Source organism: Cervus elaphus, chromosome 12 (assembly GCF_910594005.1).
Source record: "Cervus elaphus chromosome 12, mCerEla1.1, whole genome shotgun sequence".
In the NCBI taxonomy this organism is placed as follows: domain Eukaryota; kingdom Metazoa; phylum Chordata; class Mammalia; order Artiodactyla; family Cervidae; genus Cervus; species Cervus elaphus.
Genome location: NC_057826.1, coordinates 47,693,356 through 47,711,756, shown reverse-complemented (window position 1 = coordinate 47,711,756; position 18,401 = coordinate 47,693,356). Strand labels below are relative to the sequence as shown.

Genomic DNA, 18,401 nt, shown 5'->3' with positions numbered 1-18,401 from the left:
CAGAAGCTAGCTGGCACAACCCATCACCTGGCAGTACGTGTACGGATGTCACCTAGGTCGCCACTCAGGATGATCTCTGCTTCACAGGGTGAGGACAATTCTGAGACAGGTATAACCTCTATTCAGTGAAGGATGTCTGCTTTCTGGTGTGCATCTCTGTGCCTCCTCTGTCAATGAGTTTTCTGACAAGGACCAATCTTGGCTTGATAGGACTAGATTTACACGCTAACCCTGTTTAACTAGTTATATGACTTTGGGCTAATCATTGTGTCTGTGAACTCCGTTTAGACTACATGTTTATTATTATATTTGTTTATGTTATATCATATTATTTGGATAAATATTTATGATAGATAAATGGATGTTTCATAAAAATTAGAATCACACATCCATAATTATTTGTCATAGTTTTTTTCTGCTATATAGTGAGTTTCTAAGAGGCCTATATCTAATTGAATTGTTTGTTTACAATGGTAGCACAGTGCTTCTACATAGTAACTGCTCAAGATAATAAGATAAACACTGGTACACATCTTATATTGTTGTTGAAAGGATTAAATGAATCCATCAGACTCTTGCTCCTCCAAGTGTGGTCTCAGCATCACCTGGAAGCTGGTTAGAAATGCAGCCGTGGGCCCTATCTCAGATTTAGAATCTGCAATTTCATAAGATCCTTGGGTGATTCATTTTTTTCATTTAAGTATGAGAAATACTGCTGTAGACTGTACATTCAGTGAGGACAGAGATATGTGTGGCATTCAGTAAGTACTCAAGTCTGAGAAACACTAATGTAGAATGTACGTTCAATGAAGACAGAGATAATGTGTGGCATATAGTAATTAAGCAATACTATTTTTTGTATGAGTAAATGAAAGGTGCTACATATGAAAGCATTTTGTAAATGGTTTTAAGCTCTATATCACAGGATTGCCAAAGAACAAAAGTATGTTTTTTTGGCTTCACTAAAATCTGCTAGAGAAATAGTTTGAACTGACACTTTCTAATGCCAGTTTATATACTGAAGCAAGTATATTTATTTTTCATACAGTTGAGTGACAATTCCATGAAGAAACCCAGTTTTAGATTAAAAAAATAATAGTCCCTTAACTGAAATGGACTTTATAGTGAGTTTATTACCATGACAGCTAATTATAGAACTTCTTCTGAAGATTGACAAAGAAAATTTATTGCAGTTCTATTTCCTATGAGATAACACCTTGATCAAGAGCTAAGATGCTAATGTCAGACTTTAAGAGACAGGGTTGGTAGATGTACAGTTAGCGTCAACCTCTAACAAAGAAAACTCATCTAGTTTCTCACTTAACGTCTATATGAAATGCTTTATTCATTTAATCATTCTTCAAATCATCAAACATTTATCAAATCTGTCACTATTTGACAAGTGCTGTGCAAGGACTTTCTGATGGATTACCAGGTACAATATTCTGAAGGAGTTCCATATCAATACAATGACGATAACTTTTTAACTACATAGGCTAACAAAAGACTTTTGTGATTTATGAATTCATGAGCATTAAAGTCTTAAACTGCTCTAGAAATGAAATCACATTAGTTTCATATTTAACAAATTTATTGGAAAGGGTAAAATTATTTTCCAGGTAACTCCAGCATATAGCCTGCTATATGGTTATGACATATTGAATTGTTTTTAATTAGGGTTTCTCTAAAGAATATAATAGGGATGTCCTGGTTATTTTTCATTTGCTTCTCCAGATCCACTTTTCCATTTTTCATCCTATTTGCTTTGCTTTATATCGGAGGCTGACCTCTATAGATTCCACTATCCAAGCCCTCTAGCTTCTGGTTGAGTTTGGCCAATGCGAAAGGTTGGAAAAAAGAAGACAAGTGCTTTATTTCCCATTCCTTTGCTGGGCCACACTTGGCAGTGGCTGCATTTCTCTATTTATAGTCACAGCTTTTATCAGGCATCTCCTTCCAAACTATGGCTCTTACTGGGTTCCATTAAAAAGCTGCCTTCCCCGCTCCTTCAGGCTTAAGTCTTCTCATTGTTACCAGTCTTTAATTGCTTTACCATTATTACTTGGTTCCCTTAACCCTTTCTACTATATGATTACCTCTGTAAATTGTCCCTTTATTAAGCTCTTTTTACCCTTTGAGTATGCCATCTTCAGTGTTAGGAGAGGAGGCCATCAGTCAGCCAGTATCTAAGGTCTGCCTGCTGGGTTGGCACTGTTAAGACATATAATACACGATCCTGCTCCCAAGGCACTTACAGCCCAGTGAAGGAGATAAAACCAACACATGTGAAGCAATTAGGAAACACTACACATTGGTATCCGAGAGACATTTGGTTTTTTGCCACTCAGCATCAGTTCACTCTTCTGATAACCACACCCTGATTTTCCTCCTCTGTCACTCTCAGCCAGGGTCTTCCAGGTGGGGTGGACTCCACTTTCAACAACGTGAGTAATCATTCCTCTGGCCACATGTCCTAATCAAAGCCAATAAAATATAAGGAGATTATTGCTTGTGCTTCTGGGAAAGAGGTATGCACTCTTCCACTGAGATTGCTAACAGTAAGGATTATGTGAACTGGAGCTGCCAGGAACCACCATATGGAGCCTGAGAAAGAAGCCAACACAGAATGCAGAGCCAAGAGATGAAGCGGAATAGAATTCTAATGACATTGCTTAAGCCCTTGGATCAAGCTATGCCTTAAGCTAAATATATCACTACTTCTTTAGTTATATGAGCCAATAGCCAAAATATTCTCTCTCTCTTTTTTCTTGCATAAGTCAGTTTGAGTTGTATTTTTTTATTTTGTCACCTGCAACTAAAATAGTACTAACAATTCATAAATTGGTACTGGGAGTGGAAATTAGTAACAGAAAGATCTTAAACTGTTGAGTCAGTTGATTCAGAGGAGGCTCCATCTATCCTGGGCTGGGAATTCAAGAGCAAAGTAGTAGGTTAAACTGGCACCTGTTGTATACTAGGATTCAGAAAATGTGCCTATCAAGTATGAAACACAAAAGGACCAGATACTAGAGTATATCAACTCTTATGTGCTGGCTTTTAGTTAGATCCTATGAGAAAGACTCAAGTTTAAAGTTGAGCTTTATTTATCTAAAGCAGAGAGGAAACAATACTGTTTTGTTTTATATATATATACATATATATATATTTTTTTTTTTTTTTTTGGCTGTACCACACAGTATCCAGGATCTTAGTTTCCCGACTGTAGCTTGCCAAGCTCCTCTGTCCATGGGATTCTCCAGGCAAGAATACTTGCCTGGAGCGTGGGTTGCCATGCCCTCCTCCAGGGGATCTTCCCATCCCAGGGATTGAACCCATGTCTCCTACGTCTCCTGCATTGGCAGGTGTTTCTTTACCACTAACACCACCTGCGAAGCCTTCCCAATCCCTCGCTGCAAGGGGAGTCCCTAAATGATCATTTTTGCTTATAGGCTGCAATCAAATATGATGGAAACTTCAGTAATCTGGAGCCATTAAGGGTAGGAAAAGCCCCCAAAGACTGTTAATACCATTGAAAGCAAGAAATGGAAAAGACTGGAACTTGGGAGAAATCTGAACATTCCCTGGCTTCTCTCAAGCAATTCCTAGGAACATAATAATTATCACTCTGTTCCTCCAGCATCACCATGCCATTCCACCCTTACATCCGCTTTCCCTCCTCCAGCCCCTTTGCAAAACCAGTGGCTATTGTTTCAAACTGTTCTCAGGGAGAAACCAAAATGGGAGAATACCAAGGCCTATTACCAAAAGATAAAAATAACCATATCAAAATCTAGATGCAAAGACTACAGTTTTAAATGATCTCTGACTTTGGTGTTTTTTTCTGCCATGGGATTGGCCACATACCAATAGACTGGAAGATTACGAAGAAGGAAAGGAAATTGCATTGTGAAAGAAACCTAAATCTAGAGAACAAAACCCAGGTTACTTATTGCTGTAAAGGTAAACATAAGCCTGAGTAGCTTAACACAATAGATATTTATTTTGCACTTTTGTAGAGTGCAGTATCAGTATTCCTGATTAACAAGTGGTTTTCTACAAGATCATTCAGCTACCCAGATTCCTTCCATCTCATGGCTCTCTTATGTATTCTTCAGGGTCTTAGAGTTCTTTCAGTGCAGTCTTAGGAGGATAAAGAGACCAGCGAAGGCTTACCTGGTTCTGAACCACATTGTTAAGTGATTCGGATCACTTCTACTCATAGTCCAATGAGACAGACATGAGACTTTACCAAGATTAACAGGGAAGCTGGGAAATGTAGTCTCTGGGTAAGAAGCTACTTTTAGCAACAACTCTACTTAAAAGAAGAGCATCCGAGCTATTTGATGGTGAAAGCTAGTAATGTCTACCATAGCAAGAGATTTTTCACTCCTCACTGTAGCAAGAAGCTGGATGCTAGAGGCATGGCCCCTAGAAGGATTATCCTCCCCATTGTCTATTACAGTTATGGCATGGGAGAATAAAGGATGAGAGATTCTCCAAGAGCAGAACATATGGCAGCCAGATGGGTTGATCAAAGAACTTTCTCTTCTCTCATGGTAGGAAGCCTTAGCTATTCCTGTCCAGCTAGATACAATATAGGCTATGAATTGGAGACCACAGTGTATTTGCCATAGCCCTTTTTCTAAATATGAGTTTTCATTGCAGGTGTTCGTTTCTTTTCTTGTCCTTACAAATTAAGTATTTTGTAGCTGATTTTATCATGTAGCCTTAGGTTGCTAGACCATGAAGAACTGTATGGCTACAAGCTGGAGAAATGCTTTATGCTGCTATTTTGGACTTGAAGTTATCATCAGTTAACTAGATGATCTTTAGATCATTTCTCTTTGTGGAGGAAGTGAGTACATTTGTGGTGGTAAAAAAAAAAATTGTTGAATTGAGTGGGCATAAACATTTTAAAAGGCATATGTAGAAGAGGAATAAACTGTGGAAAATTCTTAAAGAGATGGGAATACCAGACCACCTGACCTGCCTCCTGAGAAATCTGTATGCAGGTCAGGAAGCAACAGTTAGAACTGGACATGGAACAATAGACTTGTTCCAAATGGGAAAAGGAGTACGTTACGGCTGTATATTGTCACCTGCTTATTTACCTTATATGCAGAGTACATCATGAGAAACGCTGGGCTGGAAGAAGCACAAGCTGGAATCAAGATTGCTGGGAGAAATATCAATAACCTCAGATATGCAGATGACACCAGCCTGATGGCAGAAAGTGAAGAACTAAAGAGCCTCGTGATGAAAGTGAAAGAGGAGAGTGAAAAAGTTGGCTTAAAGCTCAACATTCAGAAAACTAAGATCATGGCATCTGGTCCCATCACTTCATGACAAATAGATGGGGAAACAGCAGCCGACTTTATTTTTCTGAGCTCCAAAATCACTGCAGATGGTGACTGCAGCCATGAAATTAAAAGTCACTTACTCCTTGGAAGGAAAGTTATGACCAACCTAGACAGCATATTAAAAAGCAGAGATGTTACTTTGCCAACAACGGTCCATCTAGTCAAGGCTATGGTTTTTCCAGTGATCATGTATGGATGTGAGAGTTGGACTATAAAGAAAGCTGAGAGCAGAAGAATTGATGCTTTTGAACTGTGGTGTTGGAGAAGACTCTTGAGAGTTCCTTGGACTGCAAGGAGAGCCAACAAGTCCATCCTAAAGGAGGTCAGTCCTGGGTGTTCATTGGAAGGATTGATGTTGAAGCTGAAACTCCAATACTTTGGCCACCTGATGCAAAGAGCTGACTCACTGGAAAAGACGCTGATGCTGGGAAAGATTGAGGGCAGGAGGAGAAGGGGACGACAGAGGATGAGATGGTTGGATGACATCACCAACTCAATGGATATGGGTTTGGGTGGACTCCGGTAGTTGGTGATGGACAGGGAGGCCTGGCGTGCTGCGGTTCATGGGATCGCAAAGAGTTAGACACGACTGAGCGACTGAACTGAAGAAGAGGAATGCTTGGGGACATCAACAGAAGAACAGGGATAAGTTGTATGTCTGCTATTTCCATTACCCAGGACATACCGAGCCTTCCTCTGATAACCATACTCCCATTTTCCAAAGTGGAATCACCTTCTTGTGCTATTCATGTGTTATTAATAGGCTGAACTTCTGGTATGGGCTTCTGATTCAGACCAGGACAATCTGTGTATCTTTTCCTCTGGGCAACAGTAGCTGGTTTAGGAATGGACACAACGTTCACTGGTAGTGAGGACAGTGTGAGCCTAGAGCTGCAGGCTGCTGATTTGTGGAGCTTGAGAATGAAGCCAATGACAGAGGAAATAGCCAACATTTCAGGGAGAATCCCAATATTGATGACGTAATTTGAATTCTTAATCCAAGCCATGTTTAAGAAAACCATCTTGAACTTTCAGTTAAGTGAACCAATAAATTTTCTTCCCTATTTAAGTCAATTTGAGTTGGACTTTGTCACTTGCAACCACAGATCCTCACTGAATTAATACCAAGTTGTCTGAGGGTAGACACACACACACACACACACACACACACACACACACACACATATCTATTGGGTTGGCCAAAAAAGTCCACTTGTGTTTTTCCATAAGATCTCTTTGGCCAACCCAAAACAAAGGAATAAGTGAATATGAATATACTTGAGGGGCAGATCCAACTAAAATTGAAGGGGTAAGATTGAGGAGTGGTTTATAACATAAGAGGGAACTAGACGGGGACAGAAAAAATCAGTCAGAACAGTAAATTTAATGTACTAGAAAATACAGCCATGAAATTATTGAAGCATGAAGAGATATGCCAAAAGTAAAGATTTAGAATGATTATTCTGGCATGTGATTGATGCAGAGCTGGAAGGAAGTCAGAAATACCATCTCCAACTGTTCTTTCTGCTCTCTGCACAGCCCTCACACTAGTAACTCAAACTCACCCACTGTCCTGCCTCTGCATTTCTGCACTTGCTCTTGTCTCTGCGTGGAAAATTCTTCCCCAAGACTTTTGCTTGGCTTTCTCCCTCATTTCATTCAGGGCCCTATTTAAACATGACTTCATCAAAGAGGTCCTTTTAGATCAACTTCGCTAAAATATAAACTCACTACTTCCGCCTGCATCCGTCTCAGTCCTTTGTCTTCACAGCACTGATCACTACATGACATTATATTATATATCTGTGTTTGTAAATATACTGTCTCCCCACTGGAGGAACTATAATAAGATTCCCGCGCGCAGGTACTTGTTTTATTCACTGATGTATCCTTGGTAAGCACAAAGAGTCTGGCACATAGAAAGTCCCCAATGAAAGATTGTTTGATGATGAGCGAATGAATGAAAAGCAGTAAAATGAGATGGGGGAAAAAATCACAAGAGGGCCGCGCTACTCTCTCAAATTCCTAGAACATTCCTATCATTTCAGCCAAAAATTCTGCTTAAAGTTCGCACTTTTGCTCCACCTCCGCAAGGGAAAGGGAATTAGGGAAGTTTACGACTGCTAAAGCGAGGGCTTAAGATAGTTTTCTTTCCCAGAGGATTCTGGTAAGAATGTTGCTTTCTCCAGAGCTACTGCTAAGTTAAGAAGACATATCTCCAGTCCCAGACTGGATAGGGTTCTTTCATCATCTCAGCTCCAAGGAGAGCTCTGAGAGAAACCCGAAGTGGTGGTGGCTGAAAGTCTCAAAGCTTCCGAAATAGTTTCTCTTCCCAGGGATCGGCATCCAGGTGAATTTCAGAACGATGGTCTCTTGGAGAGGGCGGGAGTCTCCTGCCAGGCGGAAAACCGGATGGGGGACGGGGGGGTGGAGGGTGGGGGCGGACAATCTTCATTGATGCTTCGTTACCACTCAGCTTTCTGGCGCGGCCTGCACAGAACCAGGAACGCCGACACTTCAAGGCAAAGTGGTGTTTTCAGCAACTTTCCCTCCCCGGCGGCTTCTACCCACCCGCCCCTCCCACCGCAGGCTCAGCCTCTGATTTCCGCTGATCCCGGCTGGAGGGAGCCCGGAATCCAATTACTTTTCCCGGGGGAGCGCAATCCACCGGTCCGAAGGCGAAGAGGGGGCGGGGGTCGAGGAGCCTTGGAGGCCGCCCCTCCCCCGCCGCGCGGGCCTCTGGGCCCCGGCAGCCCCGGGCGGGGCAAGCAGAGCCTTGGAGGGGCGCGCGGCACCGCCGCCGGGACTATTTGTCCTTCCGCGCGGGGCGCTGCGGCCCGGCGCAGACGTCGGCCCGGCTGAGTGGCAGGAGATTAGCCAAAGGTTTCCCCCGACGCGCTCCCCCGGCCAATCGGCGCTCCGCGGGCGGTGCTCGGGGGCTGCGCACACGCACATTCCAGAATCCACGCCTCACACGAACACTCTCACCCCCGCGCCCGCTCCCCTGCCCGCCCCGCCCTCCCGGCCGCACGCGCGCGGCTCCTGGGGCCTTCTCCAAGTCTGGGCCCGGACTCTGCTTTCTGGGCCCCTCAGTACTGTTCTCCAAAGTGAAAGTGAAATGAGGAAGGACGGCCGCTGGGCTATAGGAGAGGCGTAATTAGCATCTGTGTCAAGGTTCAAGCTAAGCCTCCATCACCCTCAGGCTCGCTTAACAGACTTTGAGTGAAGCTACAGAGACTGTGGTTGAGGAGGAAGAAAGAGCCCTCTTGACGATTTAGATATTGGGTGGAGAACTCTTCCCATATCCTTGAGTATTCTCTACTCAGAGAACGTTCTCACTGGATTTCTCATTGATTCTTAGTTGTGGTCAGAACACTTGATACATCCTCTCTCCCTCTGGGGGCGTGAGGGGGGAACATCTCCTGCACACAACTGTCATACCCGTGAGGCCACAACTGACATACACGCTGGAAGGAGACAGTGCTGTGTGGTGCCTTGTTTTCTCTTTTGAATTACATCCTCCTGAGACGGTGGCTGACCCTAGGCCCGTGGCGTTCATGGAGTGATTGACATGCGTGATTAGCGGACTAGTGAGAGAGAACCAGGGAAATTACTGTCAAAACAATTACATATAGGGACATCAGAACAATGACTTGAGAGCCCCCAGGGACTTAGAGACCATCCTAGCGCTGCCACGATGCCCTCTGGGACCGTAGCCAAGTCACATCATCTCTTTGTGTCTTCTTCTCTTCCCGGTAAGTTAGAACTATTGTTACTGCTCCCAATCTCAAAGTTTAAAAATAAACTTGGATAAGGAGGTGAAAACACTGAAGGTTTCGTTTTGGAAGGGGAAGGTAGTGGTCCTGGTTGAACGACCACTCTGGACGGAAGAGTTTGTGAAAGGAAACCATTTGATCTTCAGCCGACCACCTGGTCATTTAAGTTAAATTTAATTACACATATATTGACACTAACTCTAGATGCGGAGTTCTAAGCTTGGTGCTGTGTGGTCCTCATAAGAGTTATGTACATTTATTGGGAAAAAAACCCAAACCATATATAAGTGAACCTATGCAGTTCAAACCTGTGTTGTTCAAGAATCTATGCTAAATCCTGTGTACCAGATCTTATCCCATGCCTGTGCCAGTTCCCATCATTAATCTTGACCATTTTTATTCTGTAATTTCTGCTCAAGAGCCACAAAGCATTGTTAGAGATTGGTTCAGAATGGTGCTGTGCTTGGAGCTCCCCACTTGAGCCTAAGCTGTGGCTTGGGGTTCAGACATGTCTGGGTATTTCTGTGGAACTATGGGGCAAGTCGCCAGGAGCCTGTTTACTGGAGTGAATGAAGAGCTTCCTGAGACAGAACATGTCCTCAGGGAAAGAGTCAAACCCAGTGAGCTTGAGTCAAAAATAGAGATCAAGTCTTGAGAAGAGAGAGGTTCCTTTGCATCCAATCCTGTGTCTCCTGGCCCTTGTCTGAGTCCAGTAAGAGTGGGGAAGGGAGAAAAAGATGGAGCCTATGGGGTAAAAGCCGAAGTATCTTTCAAATTTTTCAAGCCCTGTGTTTCTCATTCATAATGCACACTTGCAGCTTTATTAGAAAAGTCAAGCTATCAACAAAAGTGCAAGCATAGAAAACCAGACTAGAGGTGACTTTTGAAAAATAAGGAATTTATTATCCTATGAAATAAGAAGGTTCATTTATTTGTTAATTAACAAGTATGTCCCCGGGCTTCCTTCACAGCTAGTTGGTAAAGAATCTTCCTGCAATGCAGGAGACCCTGGTTCGATTCCTGGGTCAGGAAGATCCACTGGAGATAGGATAGGCTACTCACTCCAGTATTCTTGGGCTTCTCTTGTGACTCAACTGGTAAAGAATCTCTACCTGCAACGTGGGAGACCTGGGTTCGATCCCTGGGTTGGTGAGGTCGCCCTGGAGAAGGGATAGGCTACCCACTTCAGTATTCTGGACTGGAGAATTCCATGGACTGTATAGTCCATGGGGTCACAAAGAATCAGACACAGCTGAGCGATTTTCACTTTCAACTATGTCACTGAGGACCCAAGTAGATTTTCTTTCTAGTCTGGCATCTTCAAACGATGGTAGTTTCTCCTGCCATCTCCCTTCAAGGCACCATCATAGCTTTAGCATTTCTTGGCATCAAATGCAGTCAAGGGCATCCAACGAACAGGAATGTTGTCTCCCACTTTTTTCCAACCTGTCTCTTTCATAATAAAGGAAGGTTAACTCTTTCTAGAGTCCTCTAGTAGGACTGAGTCCCACTGCACAGAGGTAAGACAAACACACATTGTAAACTAATTATTTGCGGAAAGAATGATGCTGAACATAATCCACCCCACATGCCAGGATGAGAAATTACCTTCCATGAGCAGGAGAGTATAATCATCATCAAATTTTGTCAGGAAAAAAAATTAGGAAAATTGGTTGTGGCTTAGATCTCAGAAGTTTCCTTCATTTTTCTTTTTCTCTACTTCAAAAATATTTGTGTATCTACTCTCCTTTATGACTTCTAAATTTTTAAATCTTCCTTCATATACTATCCTTGCTAGTGCAACGGAGAGGTAACCCACCTCCATTTCAGGACTTGGCCCTCTGTCTACCTGTCTCACAACCTTGCTCTTGTCCTAGCCCCTCACAGTGGTCCCTAAGCCACAAGCCAGCTCTTGTAGGCTGTTGCACCTAGCACTCCACTAGTGGGAATTACAGGAGATCCGAAGCCCCTTCTGTTGTCTTCCAAGAATCCAGATTCAAAGATGCAAGAACTTGTCTAAATCCTATCAGGTGAGGGTGGAGAGGTAAGGACCACGGGCAAGCTTTTTCTTTCCTAGCAGGATCCCGTACCCAGACCTTTTCGGTCTGGCTCAGCAGTGGGTGAGTGCCACGTGGTATCGTCAGCTATTTGGTTTCAGGCTGCTTCCATTTCAGCCTTTCCCTCCCCATGAGTACCGATCTCCTAGAGACTGGGTCCCACTCTATTTTTCCAAGCCACAACCTGCAGGAACTCTGATAATGGTTCAAACCTAAAACTTGTTTTATTTCTTTTCTGTACTCATTCATTTTTTTCATTGAACAAATATTCAGTGTTGATTCTCTTGCAAGTATTGTGTTTTGTGCTGGGGAAACACTCGTGAATAGTCAGAGTTACCTGCCTTCAATGGGTTTACATTTTGTTGGGGGAACTTTGTTTCTCCAACAAGGCTTGGCATGAAATTCCACATTATCTCGCAGGAACCAGAATGGAAGTAAAACTTAAAAACAAGGCCAAGTCATTAACTCTGCTGCACAACCCATGTTTTAATCCTTCACAAACAGTTACCATTAATTGTCTAAATTATTTTGATCTGACACAGCTCATAACATATCACATCTTTTCACAAAGACCGTTGTTTCAGACAATTACAGTTTCCAACGGTAATAACACCATGTAGGGCAAGGCACTTGTGGTACAGTAGGCTTTATTAATAACATACCTTGTCAGCTGAACAGAGCAGGCTATAGATGGATGATTACAGCAAAAATGAAGGCTGTATCTGATACAAGTTTATGTCTCATCAGAATTGTTATACCCTATCTTTGCTCCTAGTCAGGAACCTGCCAGATCTAATTCAGCACAATGGTTTGTAGATGCATTGTGAGAGACAGAAATATTTACTGTTACCTACCTTTCTTTGGCTACGCTTGCCTGAGGCTGTATAGTAAAATCAAAAAATTTTTAATGCTTTCAAAATTCACTCAGGTTTGTTATTTCCACTTTATAGTAAAAAAAAATAAATTCTCTAAAAAAGTGCTGTACTATATTGAAAGTAAACCTGTTTATGTATTTTCTACTAAGAGCACTTCTGCTTCAGATTGTGTCATGGGCCCTCAGTGTCTAATTTATCTTGACAGTGTCTGAAATGGAAGTCAACTGATTCAGATGGCAGGGCCTGAAATATGAGTCAGAGAAGTGAAATGAGAGCATTTAAATGAAATATGAACTCCAGTCAATTTGAATGAATTCCCATAGCACCTCAAGTCCAGGAAAAAACCTGTAAGGGTTTTAATCCTCACTCGACTCATGACAAAGTGCATGACCCTAAGTGAGGCAGTTAATTAATTTCTGTGTCTTGGTGTCCCCATTTTTACAACAGGGTTAATCAGACTTGTAGTGCTCTTGCACTTGGAGTTCAGAAGAAAAGAGAATTATCCTCTTTCTGAAATATAGCTGATAATTATCAGTTATCAACAGGAATATACTGAGCCCTGTATCTACACATCATTATGCAGCCAGAGTCTAGCAAGTACATTACACATAAATGATAAAGAAATCTTTGTTGCATGAGTGAATGAGAAAATGAACCAGTGATCCATGACCTGCTGCATGCCAGGTCCCTTGCTATGAAGACTCAAGATACATCCCTGCCTTTAAGGAACTAACCTTCTAGTGAAATGACATACACAGATTAAAAATGTACTTAACAATTCAGGTATGAAATACAAAGTGAATGTTATAACCCATTATCTTCAACCTAGAATTTCCAGATTCTTAGCTTCATTATGAATTCTTCCCTAAGGCTGACTTGCTTGAGAATGTGCCTAGATATATCACATAAAAATATTAGAGGATGTTTAATAAAAGACTTTGAAATATAGCAATATGTTTCATTAGGATAACATTCTGTAAGGAAGTAGAATTGAAATGTAAGTTCAAGGGGGGAAAAGACATAAAACTGTTTTAAAAATAATTTGTTTACATTGTTTTTTGTATTTTTATTGAGGTATAACATCCATACAGTAACATACACAGTGTGTGCATACTAAGTCGCTTCAGTCATGTCTGACTCTTTGTGACCCCATGGACTGTAGCCCTCCTTCTCTGTCCAAGGGATTCTCCAGGCAGGAATATTGGAGTGGGTTGCCACGCCCTCCTCCAGGGGATCTACCGGACCCAGGGATTGAACCTGCGGTTCTTACATCTCCTGCATTAGCAAGCAGGTTCCTTACCACTAGTGCCACCTGGGAAGCCCAACATACACAGACTACCACCTAAATCAAAATATACGTGATGCCCTTCCCATCATCACCCTCCCCAGAGTTCACCATTATTCTGACTTCATATTCTGGGAAGTACTGTTGCTTGTTCTTGGAAGTTATGTAAGTGGAGTTACATGATATGTTCTCTTTTGTTCCAGGCTTCTGTTGTTCAACAGTATATCTATATGATGCATCCATTGTTGCATACATCAGAGTTCATTCTTTTTAATTATTGCAAAACAACTATTCTCAAAGTGTGATCTGAGAATTCCTGGATGGGTTATCTGAGAGTATTCAGGGGAGTCCATGAACCAAAATTGTTTTCATAATAATTTAGCATTTTATTTATTTGCCTTTTTCAGTGCATTGATATTTTTGTTGATGGTGAAAAAGCAATGATGGTTAAAACTGCTGGTACCTTGGCATGACTGTTTTTCCTTAGATTCATATCTTTATGTTTTTTTAAATATCTTTGCCAAATCCAAGGACACAAATATTTTCCAGGATATTCTTTTCTGTAAGTTTTATGGTTTTAGGTTTTACATATAGCACTGTGATCCATTCTGAGTTAGTTTTAGCATATGGTGTGACTTCAGGGTTGATAGTCCCCTTGCTTTTTAAAAAAAATATGGATACCCAATATCCAGTTGTTACAATACTACTTTTTGGAAAGTATTCTTTCTCCCTTTCTCCACTGAATTAACTTGGCATTTTTGTCAAAATACTTCTCTCTCTATATATATACCCACATATGCACACACATACATCTGTTTCTGACCTTGCATTCAGTGTCATTGATCTATATGTGTACCCTTTCACCAGTACTACAGTTTGGGGAAAATTGTTAGGTTAACGATGTTAAATCCTCTCAATGTGAACATTGTAGCTCTCTCTTTTACTTAGATATACTTTAATTTCTTTTAACTATGTTTTGCAGTTTCCAATATAAAGATCTTTTGTTAGACTTATTCATAATTTTTTGGTGCTATTGTAAGTGGAATGGCTTTTAAAATTTCATTTTCCAAGTTTGCTGTTAGTATATAAAGATATATCTTTAATGTTTGCTTTTAGCAGATTCTTATATATGAAACTGTATCCTGTTACCTTGCTAAATTTACTTAGGGGTTCTAGCTACTGTTTTCTATTAATAGATTCCCTGTGATTTTTTAACATTAATAATCATTTAATTTGCAAATAGAGAAAATTTTCTTCTTTTTTTCATCTTAACACAATTGGTTTCCTTTTCTTTCCTTCTTACTATGACTGGGACCTCTAGTACAATGTTGAATAGAAGTAGTTATAATGGTATATTTGCCTTGTTCCCTTTGTAAAGGAAACAATACTATCTTTCACCGTTAGTTACGCTATAGATGCCATATATTCATCTGGGGAAGTTCCGTGCTATTTTTGGTTTGCTGGAAGTTTATGCTAGGAATAAATGTTGAATTTTGTCAAATGCTTTTTCTGTATCTGTTGAAATAATCATCTAAGTTTCCTCCTTTTGTCTGTTACTGTAGTGAATTAACAATTGATTTTAAAATTGTAAACTAATCTTGCATTACTGGGATCAATCCTACTTAGTCTTAAAGCTTTATTTTTTTTTTTTTTTTAGTTTTTGTTTTATTATTAATTAGACAACAAGTATTCCACGATATTGTGATGGCCTCTGCCATACACTAACATGAACTGACCCCAGGCACACACATGTCCCCCTCCTACTGAACATTCCCCTCACTTCCCTCCCCATCCCATCCCTCTAGGCTGTCACAAAGAACTGGCTTTAGGTTCCCTGCATCTCATAGCAAATTCCCACTGGCCATCTATTTTACATATGGTAATGTACATTTTTCAATGCTATTCTCGCAAATCATCCCCCACCTCCTTCCCCACTGTGTCCAAAAGTCTGTTCTTTATGTCTGCATATAGGATCGTCAGTACCATCTTTCTAGATTCCATGTATATGTGTTTATATATGGTATTTGTCTTTCTCTTTCTGACTTACTTCACTCTGTGTAATAGACTCTAGGTTCATCCCCCTCATTAGAACTGACTCAAATGTGTTCCTTTTTATAGCTGAGTAATAATTTGTTGTATATATATATATATACTACAGCTTCTCTATCCATTCAGCTGTCCATGGAGATCTAGGTTACTTCCTTGTCCTAGCTATTGTAAAAAAGTACTGCAGTGAACATTGACGTACATGTGTCTTTCTCAATTATGGTTTCCTCAGGATATTTGCCCAGTAGTGGGATTGCTGGATCATATGATAGTTTTATTCCTAGTGTTTTAAGGAATTTCCATGTTGGCTGTGTGAACCACTATGTTCTCCATAGTGGCTGCATCAGTTTGTACTCCCATCAACAGTACAAGAGGGTTTCCTTTTCTCCACACCCTCTCCAGCATTTATTGTTTGTAGACTTTTTGATGGTGGCCATTGTGACTGGTGTGAGATGATACCTCGTTGTAGTTTTGATTTGCATTTCTCTAATAATGAGTGATGTTAAACATCTTTTCATGTGTTTATTAGCCGTCTGTATGTTTTCTTTGGAGAAATGTCTGTTTAGGTCTTCTACCCACTTTTTGATTGGGTTGTTTTCTGGTATTGGGCTGCTTGTATATTTTGGAAGTAAATGCTTTGTCAGTTGTTTCATTTGCTATTATTTTCTCCCATTCTGAGGGTTTTCTTTTTCCCCTGATTATAGTTTCCTTTGTTGTAGAAAAGCTTTTAAGCTTAATGAGGTCCCATTTGTTTATTTTTGTTTTTATTTCCATTACTCTAGGAGGTGGGTCATAAAGGATCTTGCTGTGATTTATGTCAAAGAGTGTCTGCCTGTGTTTTCCTCCAAGATTTTTAGTTTCTGGTCTTACATTTAGAACACTGTGTTCTAATTTGAAGCTTTATTCTTTTTATATACTACTGACTTGACTTGTTAGTGTTTTCTTAAGAATCTTGCCTTTATATCCATGAAAAATTTTAGTCTGCAGTTTTTTATACCATCTTTGTCAGGTTTTGGTATTATGCTTATGTTGGTGTATTTGTTTGCTAAGGCTGCCATAACAAAAAAACCACAGACTGGGTTTCTTAAACAACAGAAACTTCTTTTCTCAGACTTCTGAAGGCTAGAAGTCCAAGATCAAGTGGTGAGCAGGTTTAATTTCTCCCGAGGCCTCTCTCCTTGGCTTGCAGATGGCTGCCTCCACATTGTGTCCTCAGATGGTCTTTTCTCTGTGCAGTTGCTTGCCCCTGGTGCTGCTCCCTCTTCTTTTAGGGGCAACAGTCATATTAAATGAGAGCCTTACACTAACAGTATCACTTTAGCTTAATCACCTCTATAAAGCCCTTGTTTCCAAACATGGTTATATTCTGAGGTACTGAGGGCTGGGACTACAACATATTAATTTTCTAGGGGACACACTAGACCCTTAATACTTGGCCTCATAAAATGAGATGAATAATGTTCTCTCCTCTCTTTTCTGAAAAACATTTGTATATTAATAACTTTGGTGTTTTCATCATTTAAATTATCTGGGCTTGGCGTTTTCTTTGAGGGAAGGCTTTCTGTAATAAATTTAGTGTGTTTATTAGAGGTGGACCTATTAGATTTTCTGCCTTTCTTTGTGTATATTTTGATACAGTGTGTATTTTAAGAAACTCGTCTTATTTATCTGTGTTGCTGAATTTGTTGGCATAATGGCGTTTGTAGAGTTCTCTTTTTATTCTTTTAATGTCTGTAGAATCTATGTGACAGCCTCTTTGTTTTAAACTCTTGCTTAAAAAGTTTAAATAGGCATGTCCCAGTCATGCCAATTTAATGAACTTTAGAAGAAAAAATAAAAATTTCACATGATTATTCTGGATGCTTGGCTTTTCTGTATATAATTTAGAGTTAGTTTGTCATTTTCTACAAAAAGTCTGGGATTTTGATTGAGAGTGCATTACATCTATATACTTGTTTGGGAATGTTGCCATCTTAACAATATTAAATCTTTAGCTCCATCAATATGGTTTTCTTTCTGTTTATTTACATTTTAAAAATTTTCTCTCATGAGTATATTGCAGTTTTCAGGATACAAATCTTGCACAAATTTTGTTGGATTTCTTTTTCTTTTGAAAATGATATTGTTATTTATATTTCAACTTTAAATTGTTAGCTGCATATATTTTTATATATTAGCATGATATCCTGTGAACCTACTAAGCCCACTTATTAATTCCATGAGGTTTTTTTGTAGATATTTTGAAATTTTTTAGTGAATATAATTGTCATCCATGAATAAAAAGTTTTTTCTTTCCTATTCAGTTCATATGCTTTTTTTTTCTTCTCTTATTACACTGGCTAGATTCTTGAGTACAGTTTTGAGTAGAAGCAATGAAAGCAGATCCTTGCTTTGTTTTCAGTCTTTGGAGGGAATATGTTTACTCTTTTATCATTAATTATGATATTAGATATAAGTATTTACTAGTCTTTTATCAAGTTGAGTAACTTCCCTGGTGGCTTAGATGGCAAAGCATCTGCCTTCAATGCGGGAGACCCAGGTTTGATCCCTGGGTTGGGAGGATCTTCTGGAGAAGGAAATGGCAACCCACTCCAGTACTCTTGCCCGGAAAATCCCATGGACGGAGGAGTGTGGTAGGCTACAGTCCATGGGGTTGCAAAGAGTCAGACACAACTGAGAGACTTCACTTCACTTTATCATGTTGAAAAAATTCCTTTTTGTTCCTAGGTTGCTGAGATTAATACATGTCTTCTTAACTTTGCAATTAAATGGGAAGAACACATAAACTGCTTCTGCATATTTATGTATGATGATTGTCTCAAGAGAAAGCACTTATGCAATTGAAGTAGTTTTTTCATAGAACCCCATTTTTAGTTAAAAGGACCAAGAACTAGGATTACTCAGATATTTAGTAGGTATTTTGTAAAAAAGAAAAATTGTTTTGAGTCTGCCACTGCAAGACTATATTTGTTGACACTGATAAAATTTGCATTTTCAAACAA

At 40.1% G+C, this 18,401-nt stretch overlaps 1 long non-coding RNA gene across 2 annotated transcripts in view; it reads left to right on the top strand.

Annotated features, from left to right (window-relative positions):
• Positions 1-7,527: 7,527 nt before the first annotated feature.
• LOC122705615 overlaps positions 7,528-18,401 on the top strand; it is an 80,137-nt gene continuing 69,263 nt past the window's right edge. The window contains exon 1 of one of the 2 annotated variants that reach the window (XR_006344163.1): positions 7,528-7,710. This is a non-coding gene — a long non-coding RNA (uncharacterized LOC122705615). Of the gene's footprint in view, positions 7,711-8,455; positions 9,116-18,401 lie in introns of those variants that run through there. The other variant, XR_006344162.1, reaches the window with a different exon arrangement.